Source organism: Rissa tridactyla, chromosome 3 (assembly GCF_028500815.1).
Source record: "Rissa tridactyla isolate bRisTri1 chromosome 3, bRisTri1.patW.cur.20221130, whole genome shotgun sequence".
Taxonomy (NCBI): Eukaryota; Metazoa; Chordata; class Aves; order Charadriiformes; family Laridae; genus Rissa; species Rissa tridactyla.
Window position 1 is genome coordinate 56,985,472 of NC_071468.1, and position 14,246 is coordinate 56,999,717.

At 39.8% G+C, this 14,246-nt stretch overlaps 1 protein-coding gene across 1 annotated transcript in view; it reads left to right on the forward strand.

Annotated features, from left to right (window-relative positions):
• ESR1 (estrogen receptor 1) overlaps positions 1-14,246 on the forward strand; it is a 169,917-nt gene that overhangs the window by 40,245 nt on the left and 115,426 nt on the right.

Consider the following 14,246-nt stretch of genomic DNA (forward strand, 5'->3'; position numbering starts at 1 on the left):
GCAATATAACCATATTAGCGTTACGCCATCTGTGAGATAGGGGTTAATCATCCAGAGGATGGCACCATGCCAGCAGCAGTCTTTCTTCACATTCCAGAGCTGAGACATGTAAAGATGGCTTGGGCGTCTATGTACCAGTTGTCATAGTATCGTATGATCTGCCCTTTCTCTCTGCGTTACTGAAGTTAGGATTAAGGCAAGATCTCATTCAGGAATTATTAGGAATAAGCCTATCCGTTAGTTACACAATAAAAACTTAATTTTCTTGATATTTCTCCAGGCAAGAAAAATTACTTCAAAAATTTAAATTAATTTACCACAGGTTTAAGAAGTCTGTGATAGCAGTGTTTGCAACTTTTAAAGCTTTTGCAGCTGTAACCTCACTTCCTTGGAAAAATGGCAACTAGTTAATATTAAGTCTGGTTTTCCTATAGTTTCAAATCAAATCAAATGTCAATATTCTTATATTAGACATCTCTAATGTCAATGATTGCTCTTCATTCTTTATGCTTTTATAATTTATCATTAATTACTAATAGCTAATAGCTTCTTCTGTGGCTTGTAGACCATTGTGCTAAATGAGTAGGTGAAACTGTGCATTTCACACACCCTTAAGAATAGGAACCCCATGCAGCGCTACAGGCTTGGGGAAGAGTGGCTGGAGAGCTGTCTGGCAGAAGAGGACCTGGGGGTGTTGGTTGAGGCTGACTGAATATGAGCCAGCAGTGTGCTCAGGTGGCCAAGAGGGCCAACAGCATCCTGGGTTGTATCAGAAATAGGGTGGCCAGCAGGAGTAAGGAAGTGATTGTCCCCCTGTTCTCAGAACGGGTGAGGCCCCACCTCGAGTGCTGTGTTTGGTTTTGGGCCCCTCACTACAAGAAAGACACTGAGGTGCTGGAGCGTGTCCAAAGAAGAGCAACGAAACTGGTGAAGGGTCTAGAGAACAAGTCTTGTGAGGAGCGGCTGAGAGAGCTGGGGTTGTTCAGCCTGGAGAAAAGGAGGCTGAGGGGAGACCTTATCGTTCTCTACAACTGCCTGAAAGGAGGCTGTAGTGAAGTAGGTATTGGTCTCTTCTCCAAGTCACAGGTGATAGGACAAGAGGAAATGGCCTCAAGTTGCACCAGGGGAGGTTTACACTGGATGTTAGGAAAATTTTTTTCACTGAAAGGGTTGTCGAGCATTGGAACAGGCTGCCCAGGGAAGTGGTTGAATCACCATCCCTGGAGGTATTTAAAAGATGGGTAGATGTGGCACTTAGGGACCTGGTTTAGTGGTAGACTTGGCAGTGTTAGGTTGATAGTTGGACTCTATGATCTTAAACGTCTTTTCCAACCTAAATGATTCTATGATTCTATGCTCTGATGGGTTTCTGAACTTACTGGAGAGCTTGTATTGCAAAAGAACCATTGCATTAAATTATTGACTGCTCTGTTTCAGGAAGACCTCCATCTTGTTGCACAAAACAATGAAAATGGTAGAAGAACAAATAAAGATAGGGGAATGCTGAAATAATAAATAACTGACCTTTTTTTTTTTCTTTCTTTTTTTTTTTTCTGTTGGCATCCAGTTCCTTCCTTTGATCTTCCCTGCCTTAAACAAGCTAATATCTGCCAAGAGAGTGCAACTGTTACTGAATCACTAAGGTCCTATTTGTTCCGCTCGACAGATGACAATGCATTTTTGTCTTTCTACAGAAGCATGGAAGTGACTTTGAAACCTTTCACCAACCAGAAGCCTAGGTTTTATCCTGCCCTGCTTTTCTTTTCTTTTCTTTCCCTTTTTTTTTTTTTTTTGGGGGTGGGTGGGTGGGGTTTTTTTGTCATCTCCTGGAGACAGAGTATACTGCAGATGATTGTGGGTTTTGTATTTTGTCTTTGATGCTGGTTAGACAACACTGAAGTTGTATGATTTTGCTGTTACTCCTGATTGTTCTGGCAAGAATTGAAGTCTTCAGCATCTGTAACATATATTGGTACTTCAGTACATTATGACTAGTTTGTGAGTGTCATTTGCACTTGCCTACTTTGTAACTTCCTGGTTTTTTAAGCAATTGCTATTAGTGCTAATTTTTTAGGTCTGTATAGGTTTCTTGTATTTGCAGTTGTTGAATTGTTTGATAGTTTGATCAAGAGATTCTATATTTAGAGTTTAGAAAGCAGACTTCAGTTTTATTAAACAATGCAACCTCATAGGCAGGAGACATGTATCAGGTCTATTTGAATTTTGTGAAGAAATGGAGAATCTCTTTCTTTAAGGGTGCTGTTTTCAGTCGCTAGTATAAGCCTGGATATTTAAATCTGGGCTATTAAGTAAACGTTCTTTGTTCCCAGTATACGTTGTACTTAGCACAACAAGAACCTGATTTCTGATGGTGATCTTAGGTGCTCCTGAGTACACATAACAATCACTATAGAACTGAGTGTTTCACATTGCTTTTTGGTTCAGATTCCATTGGCCACGCTTAGGCTTGTTAAGTCAGTTTTAAAATTGGACTTATCCTCTGGAGTAAGGAGTATATGCTATATCACAGAAACAGAATTTTGGAAAACTTGCAAGTTATTCCAAAAGAATGAGATATAACCTCTGTGGCTGTTAATTTTGGATTTCTCTGATGGCTGGAGATGATGTGTGTGTGTGAGGATCAGAGACTTAGGCCCTGATCCAGCAAAGCACTTAAACTCATTTTTAACTTAGCTCATCATGATCAGTTCCACTGGAGACAGTGACTGATTCATATTATCACAGACGATATAGCCGAATCTTACTTAGGACTTTATATTTAATACAATCCCTATAATTTTTTTTTCAAATGAAAAAATGTAAAAGTATCAGAAAATATCTTATAAGGATTCATTTCAAGATCTTCCTGGTCCTGCATGTCTTCACTATAACTATTATGGAGGAAGCTGATAATTAGCTCCCAAATCCATCTTTTAATATAGATGGCACATTCCTGCTACTTCAATGGAATCATATCTTCAGAGAGAACCTCTTACTGAGGTTCTTTTCTAGAAGGGCTGAATTTTTGTTAGAATCAAGAAACATTTTGTTAATTGGTGATTGAGAATTTTAAAAAGTACACCAGAACAGAAGACACAGCTCCCAGTTACAAAGGCCTGATGAAATATTAACTCGTGACATCTTTCCCTATAAGACCTACCACACTTTTTTTTGGTCTAGAATATTGAGTTTGTTGTTTCACTTGGTGTCTGCACAGGATGACTGCAGCTAGTACCTTCCCTGCTGGACATTATCATTTTTAATGAATATTTACTCTCTGACTGTGCTTTTCTAGAGTATGCGCCAGATGGATGACCAGTGGCAGCATCGAGCCTCTCAGATGTGGCTGTAGTTGTTGCTGGACTGGTAGTGGCAATAGCAAGCCAGTTCTCGACATCAAGAAGAGAATACAGAAAAATGTATAGCAACACTGATTAGTTCAACAAATTATACCCCTTGTGGACTTTTCCTTTTGGAATTGAGGTTTGTGTGAATAGGCCCAGAGGTAAATTGCCACAGCTTCCTTGTCTGGCACTGCCAACAGTCCAGGGACTCTGTGATGATCTCTAATTGGATAGAGAGAAGCTAAGGTACACAACAGGACTTGATGCGCTGGCTGCAGATTATTCACAGGTACATGTAGCCATGCATGCAATAGCAGAGGTGCTGGAGTGTGTCCAGAGAAGGGCAACAAAGTTGGTGAAGGGTCTAGAGCACAAGTCTTAGGAGGAGCGGCTGAGGGAACTGGAGTTGTTTAGCCTAGGGAAAAGGAGGCTGAGGGGATACTGGTCTCTTCTGTCAAGTAACAGGTGATAAGACAAGAAGAAATGGCCTCAAGTTGCACTGGGGGAGGTTCAGATAGGATTTTTACACTGAAAGGATTATTAAGCATTGGAACAGGCTGCCCAGGGAAGTGGTGGAATCGTCATCCCTGGAGGTATTTAAAAGACAGGTAAACGTAGTGCTTATAGATGTGGTTACTGATGGTTTTTGTCAGTGTTAGGTTGATGGTTGGACTAGATGATCTGAAAGGTCCCTTCCAACCTCGGAAATTCTATGATTCTAAGGTTGATTGACAATGAGTAGTGGAATAAGTAAAGAAAATCCAATGCTCCAAAGATGCCCAGAAAATGAAGTACTTCTGCTACCAGTAGCTGAAGACCAATACTCCTAGTAGACAAGAATGGGATGCTGAAGCACCAAGACTTTTCCAGGCCATTTGGGTGAAGAGTTATCTTGCCTTATGGTCACAGTAAGTATAATTTCTTGAGGTGATAGGGTTAGCCTCACCACAAGGACCTTTCAATTGGAGGATCAATTTCTAGGAAGGAAATGTGAATGTGAGAGGTGTTAAAATCAAAGGTAGTACATTTGAATGCCATTACTGGAGAGAAACAGAGTGAAAAACCTAGGTCATGCCACAAGATTGATTCTACACTGTCTTCTGGTTTGAGATTAGGCTCTACCTTCAAAACAGTTGGACACTCTACATGTCCCTGCATCATATGTATGTATGGAAAAACATTGACAAGAAGGAACTAGACCCATGGAATGACACTTCAGAATGTGTCTTTTAATGAAGACAGTCATCTCCATCAAAAGAGGCAGCCGGTTTTGTTTTGTGGAAGCCACAAAACATAGCTGATGACTTACTGCCTCAGTTTTGATGGATGTTCAAATGTGTGTATGCCATTGACTACTGAGAACAGGTAAGTCCATTACTGGGGCGATGGGCAGCAAAGGTATTTTGGAGCAGTTTACAGAAATGCTGAGGAGGTACAGTGAGGGCAATGGATTATTTTCTTTTTTCCTAACTCAGATTATGATAGGGAATTGAGACTTTAATACATTGATCAGGTTAGTGAATAGACGAATTGAGGGAAAGGGTGAATTTGGCCATGGAACTTCCTGAATTCCTGTCTAATTTAGGGAACACAGCAGACCAATTAAAAAAAAAAGGCACATGTCTTGATGAAAGAGCAGCAGAAAGGTTGAAACCATGAAATGGGATCTTGAAATAAGGCATCTATGGAGAATGATGTGGAGATACCATCATCAAAGTAATTAGGATCTTCTGAGTATTTTGTTGCAGATCTATGTCTTAGATACATAGAATCATAGAATAAATTGGGGCCAAGAAGGCCAACACCATTCTGGCTTGTATCAGGAATAGCGTGGCCAGCAGGAGCAGGGAAGTGATGGTGCCTCTGTACTTGGCACTGGTGAGGCCTCACCTCGAGTACTGTGTTCAGTTCTGGGCCCCTCTGTACAAGAGGGACACTGAAGTGCTGGAGCGTGTCCAGAGGAGAGCTACCAGGCTGGTGAGGGGTCTGGAGACCAAGTCATGTGAGGAGAGACTGAGGGAGCTGGGCATGTTTAGCTTGGAGAAGAGGAGGCTGAGGGGAGACCTCATTGCCCTCTACAACTACCTGAAAGGAGGTTGGAGAGAGGTGGGTGTTGGCCTCTTCTCCCAAGTGAATAATGACAGGACCAGAGGAAATGGTCTGAAGTTGCGGCAGGGGAGGTTTAGATTAGATATTAGGAGGAATTACTGAAAGAGTGGTCAGGCACTGGAACAGGCTGCCCAGGGAGGTGGTTGAGTCACCATCCCTAGAGGTATTTAAGAAACATGTAGATTTGGCACTTCAGGGCATGCTCTAGTGGCAGAGATTGTAGATTGTTTGGTTGGACTCGATGATCTCAAAGGTCCTTTCCAACCATGAAGATTCTATGATTCTATGAAATTTGAAGGGATGTGAAGATGTCATCTAATCCAAACCCCTGCTCAAAGAAGGTATTTTTAGATCAGGTTGCTCAGGCACTTGCGTAATTGAGTCTTGAACTCAAAGTTGAGTCTCATTCTCAAATGGCAGGGAGTTACCAGCATCTCTGGACAGCCTGTTCCAGTTTTTGACCATTCTCATGGTAAAAATTTATACTTAATATCTAACTGTAATTTCCTATAGTCCAACTTGTGTCCTGTTGCCCCTTGGACTGTCACTGTGTATGTCCAAGAAGAGCCTGGCTGTGTGTTTTCTGTATTCTCTGATCTGATAGTTGTAGATAGCAATAAGGTCTCCCTCCCTGAGGCTTTTTTACTACAATTTGAGCAGGCCCTGCTACCTGAGGCTGTTGCTATATATCCTGACCAACTTGGGGCCTCTGGACTTGCTTCTTGGACTGGGACACCGGGACACCCAAAAGAGAGTAAGGGTAACAGCAAGTCTTACACTGATAGGCCTAATCTGAGGCCTCTTCTATAAGTGTGGACATTATAAAATGGCCAAGCACTTGTGTTTCTTTTTATTTCTTCATCTGTTAGCAAATGTGCCTTTTGAATAAAATAGAGCTGGACCTGTTTTGGGTATCAGTTGCAGTGTAACTTGAAACTACAGCAAGAGATATGAAAAAAGTAGTCTTATACTGCAGTAGTTGAGAGGAGATAGCTGAGAGAGTTTACCTGAGGAGAACGTCATCATGCATATTTTGCATGCTCATGGGTGCACTTGCACAAGAGCACTTGCATACACATGTTTAAACCTGAAGTCTGGGTGCCTCTTGTTGCTCAGTAAACAGTCAAGTATTTGGCAGGAAAATGAGTCTTGAGAAATAATACTGTGAGTGAGGCCAATTAATTATGAAATATGACTGATCAGCAAATGGAGCTGACATCCCCTAAGCAAACCTGCTGAAACAATGGAAGACCCTGGGGGAAGGGGTGGGGGCAAAGGAAGGGGGAAGAAAAATGCTTATATGTGTTAAATTTGCCATTTTTCCATGTCAAAAAGGTGATTTTTTGGATTAATCCTGTTATTTGGAAGATGTCTTTTCCACATAGATTCCTGTATTACTATCATCCAAATTGGTCTGTGTAGTTCAAACAGAGGTACAACCTAATGCTTAAGTGATCTGAAGAACTGTGTTATGTGTTACACTTGTGGTACTTCATCTGTTTAAAGATTTACTCTTCTGTAGGGATGGTGTACTGGGCTGTGTGCCAGTTAGCCTGCCATCACCCCAGGGTACTCAAGGTTAAATAAATAAAGAATTTACAAATGTGGAATACAGGTATCACAGTTACAAACTTATAATGGTATCTGAGAGGCTTCTTCATGCCGTGTTCTAGTTAAGACACACACTTAACCCATGCCTAAAGGGTCAGTTCGTGTGCAAAGGTTATGCTCTCAAGTTGGGGGAGCAAGCTTGCTTTTATAAGCAGTCTTTTTTAAGGGTTTCCTAAGAGTTCCCTCAGATACAAACCTCTCCCTCTACCCACACCGTTCCCACATCTCTCCTCCAGGATACACTACTTCTAGATTTAAGGAGCTTGTTTCAGCACTTGTTTCCTCAAACTGTCCTCTGGCAACTAGAAATAAGTTGTACAGCGGTTGCCTTACCTGGCTGTGCAATGTTGAAATTCTGTGCTCAGTTTTCATGCCTCGAACCTCATAAACAAAACTACTCAGTTTGGTTACTGTCACCACATAAATGGGATTAAGCATTTGGCTCATTTCTGATGATTTTTGGAAGCCCAGATATGGTAATATTTGATCATTTTGAAAAAGCCTGGCCCTCTAAGCCAATCTCAATAGATACAAAGCTGTCGTCCTTCTGAAGACTTTCAAAGTTTTCCTGCTAAGCTGTTTTCAGAACGCTAAGTTGTGGTGATCAGTCACTCCATTCAATTTGTCTTTGATATAAACACAACAAATGAATATGAACATGGGATACTAAACTCCAGCTTTGCATTACAGAGCTCATTCTTGTTCTTAGATGAAACTGCATCCATGAGAAATGGTCTGTTAAGATGTTGTGTTTGTAATTAAGCAGGAAATGTTGCTTAACGTTACATCACAGTATTGTTGCTTTTCTACCAGCGGACATCTTTGGTCACAAGCGGTTAACATTTTGTGTAGGAAAGCAGAGAAATGTCTTTTTTATTCCATTTTTCTTCCTCCGTGAAAACATCTGCGAACTCTCTGAAATATCAGTATTTGCTAACATCTTTTGAGTTTGTCCAGAGTACTCAGGTATTTTGGCCCATTCTATATATGTAGTAAGTAATTTATTCTGTATGAGTTGGGCACAATTATTTAGTCTTATCCTCTCCCATCTTTCTTAGGTACAAAAAAACTGAAGAAATGCACAAGCTAGTTGTATTACAGCATGTCTTCTCATGTCTCCTACTCTTTTAGGAAAGGATACATTACTGCATGCTGTTTTCCAATGCTGCATTGAAAAGGCAGATGGTGCCCCATTTTGGTGTCAGGAAATTCAGACTGTACATCCAGGAGCTGAAATTCAGTCTTATAACTGACACAATAATCTCCCTTTAAGCCAAGACTCTTACTCTGCTACAGAAGAGTAATGAAAGGGGGAAACGTCTTGTGTCTATACGAGTCTGGACGGTAGCATGTCATTCACTCTTCTGGGAAGTTTTGTGCATAGTGCAGTCAGGACTAAGATCTGAGCGAGGAGAGAGCAGGCTCCGTCAAGAGACAGGTTTTAGAAATCTTGACTCCTAAAAACTTGCAATTTTTCAAGGGCTGAAAAATTGGCCAAATGTGGACGGAGTTTCAGAGGAACGGCAAAAGGCAGTTTTGTGACACGCTGTTTCAGCTCCCTGCCAGATTCAAAGTTTCTGCTCCAAACCCCTCGTTTGCTACAGCAAAAAGGGTTTCTCGTTTCAGAAAAGGGTTTCTAGAAATAGTTAAGGAGGGAAAAGCAAAAAAATTCTTTGGCTCAGATTATTCCAAATTATTCTCTCTGAGCTCATCGCTGGCATATAAAATTTCCACCTGAATGGCTAAAATCTGACAGTATCGTAAATAGCTGTAAATGAAGTCTTAAAATTTAAAGCATCAGAAGGGTTTACCACAAAGCTATGCTGACATCCCAGCCTAATTTTTCTGTTGATTACACAGATAATTTCAAAGTATGTAATAGATCTCTTCACACAAAGTATGGGTTAAACTGAATGTGTATTTAAATGTTGTAAATTAATAAATATATGTGTGGAATAATTGTATTCCACAGTTCCCGGTTTGGAATGAGAATGACTTTGAGCAAATGTTCTCAAATTCTCTACTTACATTTGACATGTGAAAGCAGAAGCTTCCCTTTTAACAGTAAAACCAATCTAAACCATACATTTAAAATTAAAAATCTTGGGTCCGGCCTTTTGGTGCCATGGCTGGTTTTGGTAAATTGCTTGAGGCTGGGGGGGGAAAAAGATATACATCTTTGTATCCACTTACAAAGTTTTAAAAGTTAAAAACTCCCAATAACAGGGCGAAGCACTTATCTCTGCTAAGAGCCTAAGGAATTTTTAAGCATACCTCTTGCTTTGCCTAGTGGTATCAAGGGCTTTAATTTTTTTTTTTTCCCAGAGATTTATAAAGCAGTGGGGTAGATGGTGCTGTTCTCCAGCTGTCTATGTTGAGGAGTTTCCTCACTGGACTAAACACAACATAATTTCTCTGTAATGTTACAGTGGAATCTTGGAAAAACATAATGTTCCTCCTGTTATGTGCAATAGATTCTTCTTTAATTGCAGCAGCTAAAAAAAGCTTCTATCTTTATAGCTGTGGAACCAAAGCGATGAAGTTTATGGTCTCTCACTGTCAGCAGGTTTATGGAAAATTTATAGTATGCGTTCTCAGTTCTGAGTTTACCATTTTTTTGGCAGAATACTTACTAAAACTAGTGCTGAAAAAGGCTCGTTACAGGATCAGGAGTTTTGCTGTCTTTAAAGATTCCTGTAATTCGAATAGTCTTTGTGTAGTGTTTTTACTTTCATCTCGTTTTCCCTGAAACTGCAGTTTTATCTTGTCCAGAATCAAGAAGCTGTTTCTTCCTCCTTTTCTTTTTTCTTTTTTTCTCCCTATGAACGGAACTTATTTTGATACCATTCCCTGACTGGCTTTCAGGACTTTTAGTTAACAGAAAATGGCTGATGGCACTGGAAATCCCTAAGCCTTCTTTTGGTTATTTAGATAAGTTAGAGTAATATTTTCTACAATTTTTGTTATCTAGCTTTTTTGTTTTCCTGTTTCTGATTCCATTTTGCTGGTGCCACATTATTTGCAATCAGTGGAAGGAAGACACTTCTCTCTCTCTTTTTTTTTTTTTTTTTTTAAGCTATATTCCATTTTTGAAGTGAAAGATACATTCATGTTTTATGTTATGGTAAGAATCCTGAATTTGATTCAGTACCCTCCTGTTTGTAGCTGGTAAAGGTGTTGGACTGATGGTCCAGCTGTGCCAAACTGCACTGTGCACGACTCTGCTAGTTTAATCTGATCACTCCAGTCATTTGTCAACAAAAAAAAAAAAAAGAAAACGAAAAAAGACAAAAATGTAAAAACTAGAAGCAAACTATTCATCAGTAACTGAAATGAGCAGAATTTGCCTTTAGAAACTTATCTAAATATTCTTCAGTTGTAAATGATGCTAATTTAACCACAGAGCCACAGAAATGTGATTTAGTTTTAATGTTGCTACATTTGGTATTTTATTAGTGTAATTTAGAGTAAATTCCTCACTGTGGAAAATACGAGTTGAGCACTGGAACTGTGATCTGTCTACAAAAGGCAGATAGAAGAGCTGACATTTTAAAAACAGGAACACAGGATTTAATCACTCACTTCCATTCATTTAGTCAATTAATTTCTCATTTCCATGAGATGGATAGTGTCTGCATCTTCACTGTTTCAGAAACTCAACTCTTGACTCACTCTCTCTAAAAATCACTCTGTACGAAGAAGTAATTTCTGCTTTGTCCTTCCTTGCCAACGTGTCCGTAGTGCTACTCAGTCACAATGGACTGTCCCCTCCTGTTTCTTCCGTATTTGTTAATTGCTATTCTTGCTTTCCTTCTGTTTCTTCCCTATTTTTACATATGCATAAATACCGTGTATGCATCAATATGGATGGATCAAAGACAACATTAATTTTATTTGTATATTCCCAAACCTCAGAAATATAGGAGAAAACCCCAATCTATACCTGATATATTTAGCAAATCTTTAGATTTTGTAGAACCATTTTCCCTCTATTTTTTATGAGTGTCTGAGGAAGACTGGGATAGATGACTTTCTCCTGTAGTATGTGCTCAGGAACTCCAAAACAATATTGGGCCTTCATTAAGGTGAGAGAAATACATAGGGCAGCTTAATTGCAGTTGAATACACAATAGCGGAGAAATTACCAAATCTGAAAAAGTAGGTTTCCCATTGACTAAGTATTTTTTGAACCCCTCTGCCTAGCACTGGAAATGAAGATGCTGCAGCCAATTAATGTTTTTATTTACTCTCTGTTGTTACTAAATGTGATTTTTTTTTTTTTAAATGCACAGTGAGTGAGGCAAGCCCTTCTGTATGAGATCTGCGTATTTTTAAAGACAGACATGAAGTGGGATTAAGCAAAACCAAGTTTTTGCATAGATCTTGTGTGCACTGGTAAAAAGGACCAAATATTATTGCTATATCCTGTACTTATTTCCATATTGTGCTCATAACATGTAAAACCTGACATCTAACAGATCAGAGTGGTTAAACTGGGTGGTGGAGTAATTCCTGGCCTTTCGGCACAAAGACCTGGTTTTAGAAACTTAGATCTCATTTTTCTGGAGGGTGAGCACACAAGGAGATGAATCTAAAGCAGGGTGAATTTGCAAGGTGTTAAATTGGAGCAAGCAGGGTAGTCATCACCATGCAGGACAGGAAAAATAACCCCCTCTGATAATCTGTTGCATTTCACAGCTTTTTTTTTTTTTTTTTAAATATCTAAAAATCCCACAGCCTGCAGAATCAAAAATTGATTTTATGCAGTATACACAAACCAAAAAGTTCCCCTTCTTCCTGGGATTTGGCTTGACTAACCCCCCACCTCACCCTTGCCTTCTCTTGCTCTCTCTCTCCTCTTCCACTGAAAAAATGAGCCAAACATTACAGGATGCTCTCGCAGGGGTTCCCAACCAGTCCCTAAGATCTTGCTGGTGGCACTCACATCTTTCCTTCCGAGAGGTGCACCAGGCTGTGTGCTGCAGGAATAATGCCGCTCTCTATTGCTGAGCCCTTTTAGGGGGCAGGACTGTAACTTTCCACCCTGGCTTGAGGAAAGCTGCTCCCAGGGTCCCTAGTTTAAATGGTACGGAGCAGAAGTGATGGTGCTTTGACTTAAGCCTGCAGTGTGTTTCAATGCTGTTTGTACACAGGGGTAATTTTAAATATTTGCCTCCCTGAAAACACACAACCCTCCCAAAAGAATTAATGAGGTTTTTAAAAACTGCATGTAAGGAGCACTGAGGTTGCACAGGGTGCGCTCAGATGTCAAGTCTCTGTCTGCACACTTATATCTTCCGTCTTCTGCATAACTATTACGCTGCAGCATTTTATTGCATGTCAATATAGTAATTCTAACATAGCATACATCTTGAATAATGCTTTAAATAAAATTTTAAAGTCCATTTTGCAGTACGCTATAGAAGTGGGTACTTCTTGTGGCAGGCAGATTCACGTTAATTCTCAGATTATGCCGTTTAATATGAGATAATGCTTTTTCTTATGTATTGCTGAAGCGGGGATGAAATCTGTAAGAGTGACGGACCTTAAACTCGTAACTGCCATTCATTTCAGTCTGTGTAGCCCAGCAGACTGGCTGCTGAGAGCTACGCTTGCTTGCTGTTCTGTGAGTCTCTGCAGATGCACGTTCGCCCACTCTATGCAAACACGCACACACTCTCTTTTTTTCCTCTCACACTGTCTGGCATCTTTTCAGAATAACTCTTCGAAGACTTTCTGAACTGCTGGGTATGATTGTCTGATTATTATCTTTTTTTTTTTTTTTTTTTTTTAAACTGGGAAACATGTTTAGTCCGGTGTTATTTAAACAAGCTTATCTCTCTGATCAAAGTCTACAATCTGAAATTTGAACGGGGTTGGGGAGGGTGGTTGGGTGGGTGAGGAAATCTATCAAGTACATATTTATGTGTGTGCTGCTGTCCTAGCTGTGTGCCTGCGGAGGCACAAATGTATGTTGCTTCAGAGTAATGTTGCAAATTTAAATAACTTCGGCCATTTTAATAGAAGTTCTGAAAACATTGTATTATTACTAAAATAAGACCGTTTTTAGTAAACTTTTCTTGAAGCTATTAGTGACCTGCATATTCAGTTTTTCGGTTTCTCGGGTTTTTTGAAGGTTGAGCCGAATAACTGTGGAGTTAAGTATAGCGTAGACTTTGCTAGTATTCAAAGCACAGTAACTGGAGCCCATATATTAATGCGTTTAGGGTTGGCATTAACCTATTTCACTGACTGAACCACAGACCGCAGCAATAAAGCTAGCGAGCTTGAAATGGTTTCTGGAGGTTTTCATTTAGCTGGTTCAGGACAACTGGTTTGTGCAAAGTTAAAATTATATGGAAGGAGATTGCAAGATGAAGCATGCATGCCACACCTTTTCATTATGTTCTCTCTCTTCCCCCTTTTTTTTGTTTCTTCTAAATATAACTTCGAAAGGCATTTCAGTTTATTTTGAAGCCGATCCCGTTTGATTGTTTTAGATTACTCAATTTTCTAGTCTGATATAAAAATTCAGGTTTGCTGAGATTTTGTTCACAGGACTAGAAAAAAAGAATTTCCTGTATTCAATTCATGTGTCGTGCAATCCAATAACTTTTTCCTAACTTTTAGGATCTTCCTATGACAAAGTCTGAATGATGCTTTGTTTCATCATCTCACAGCCTGAAAAGAAGCAGACAGAAATTTCTAGGCAAATCTAAAGCTTTTCCTCACTTTTTAATGTCACTTTCACACTCTAGTAACTTCAGGTTGCTATTTCGGAGGGAAGTGTATTACAAGCCTTTTTTACTACGTAGATATCATACACTCCTTAATTTTAGTTTTATTGATGGAGGCTCGAGACACACACACACACACACATTCTGCTTTGCCCTATCTTGGTTACAGCATAGTCCTACCCAGGGTCATTACAATGTACACATTACATATTTCTAGCAAACATGAAAATGAATCAAACAGGGGGAGAGATAAGCGCAGATAGATCGGAGCCTGCTGAGGAAATAAAAGGCAGTAATCTGCCTGACCACTGGACTACTCTTCCTGGTTGGATTTAAGTGTTCTTTCCCGTTAGTTGCTGCGGAGCGCTGGCTACCCTGAAGTGCAAAATTAAGCGACTAATAAGAATGAAGTAACATTCAGTGGGACAATTATTTGGTATAACTC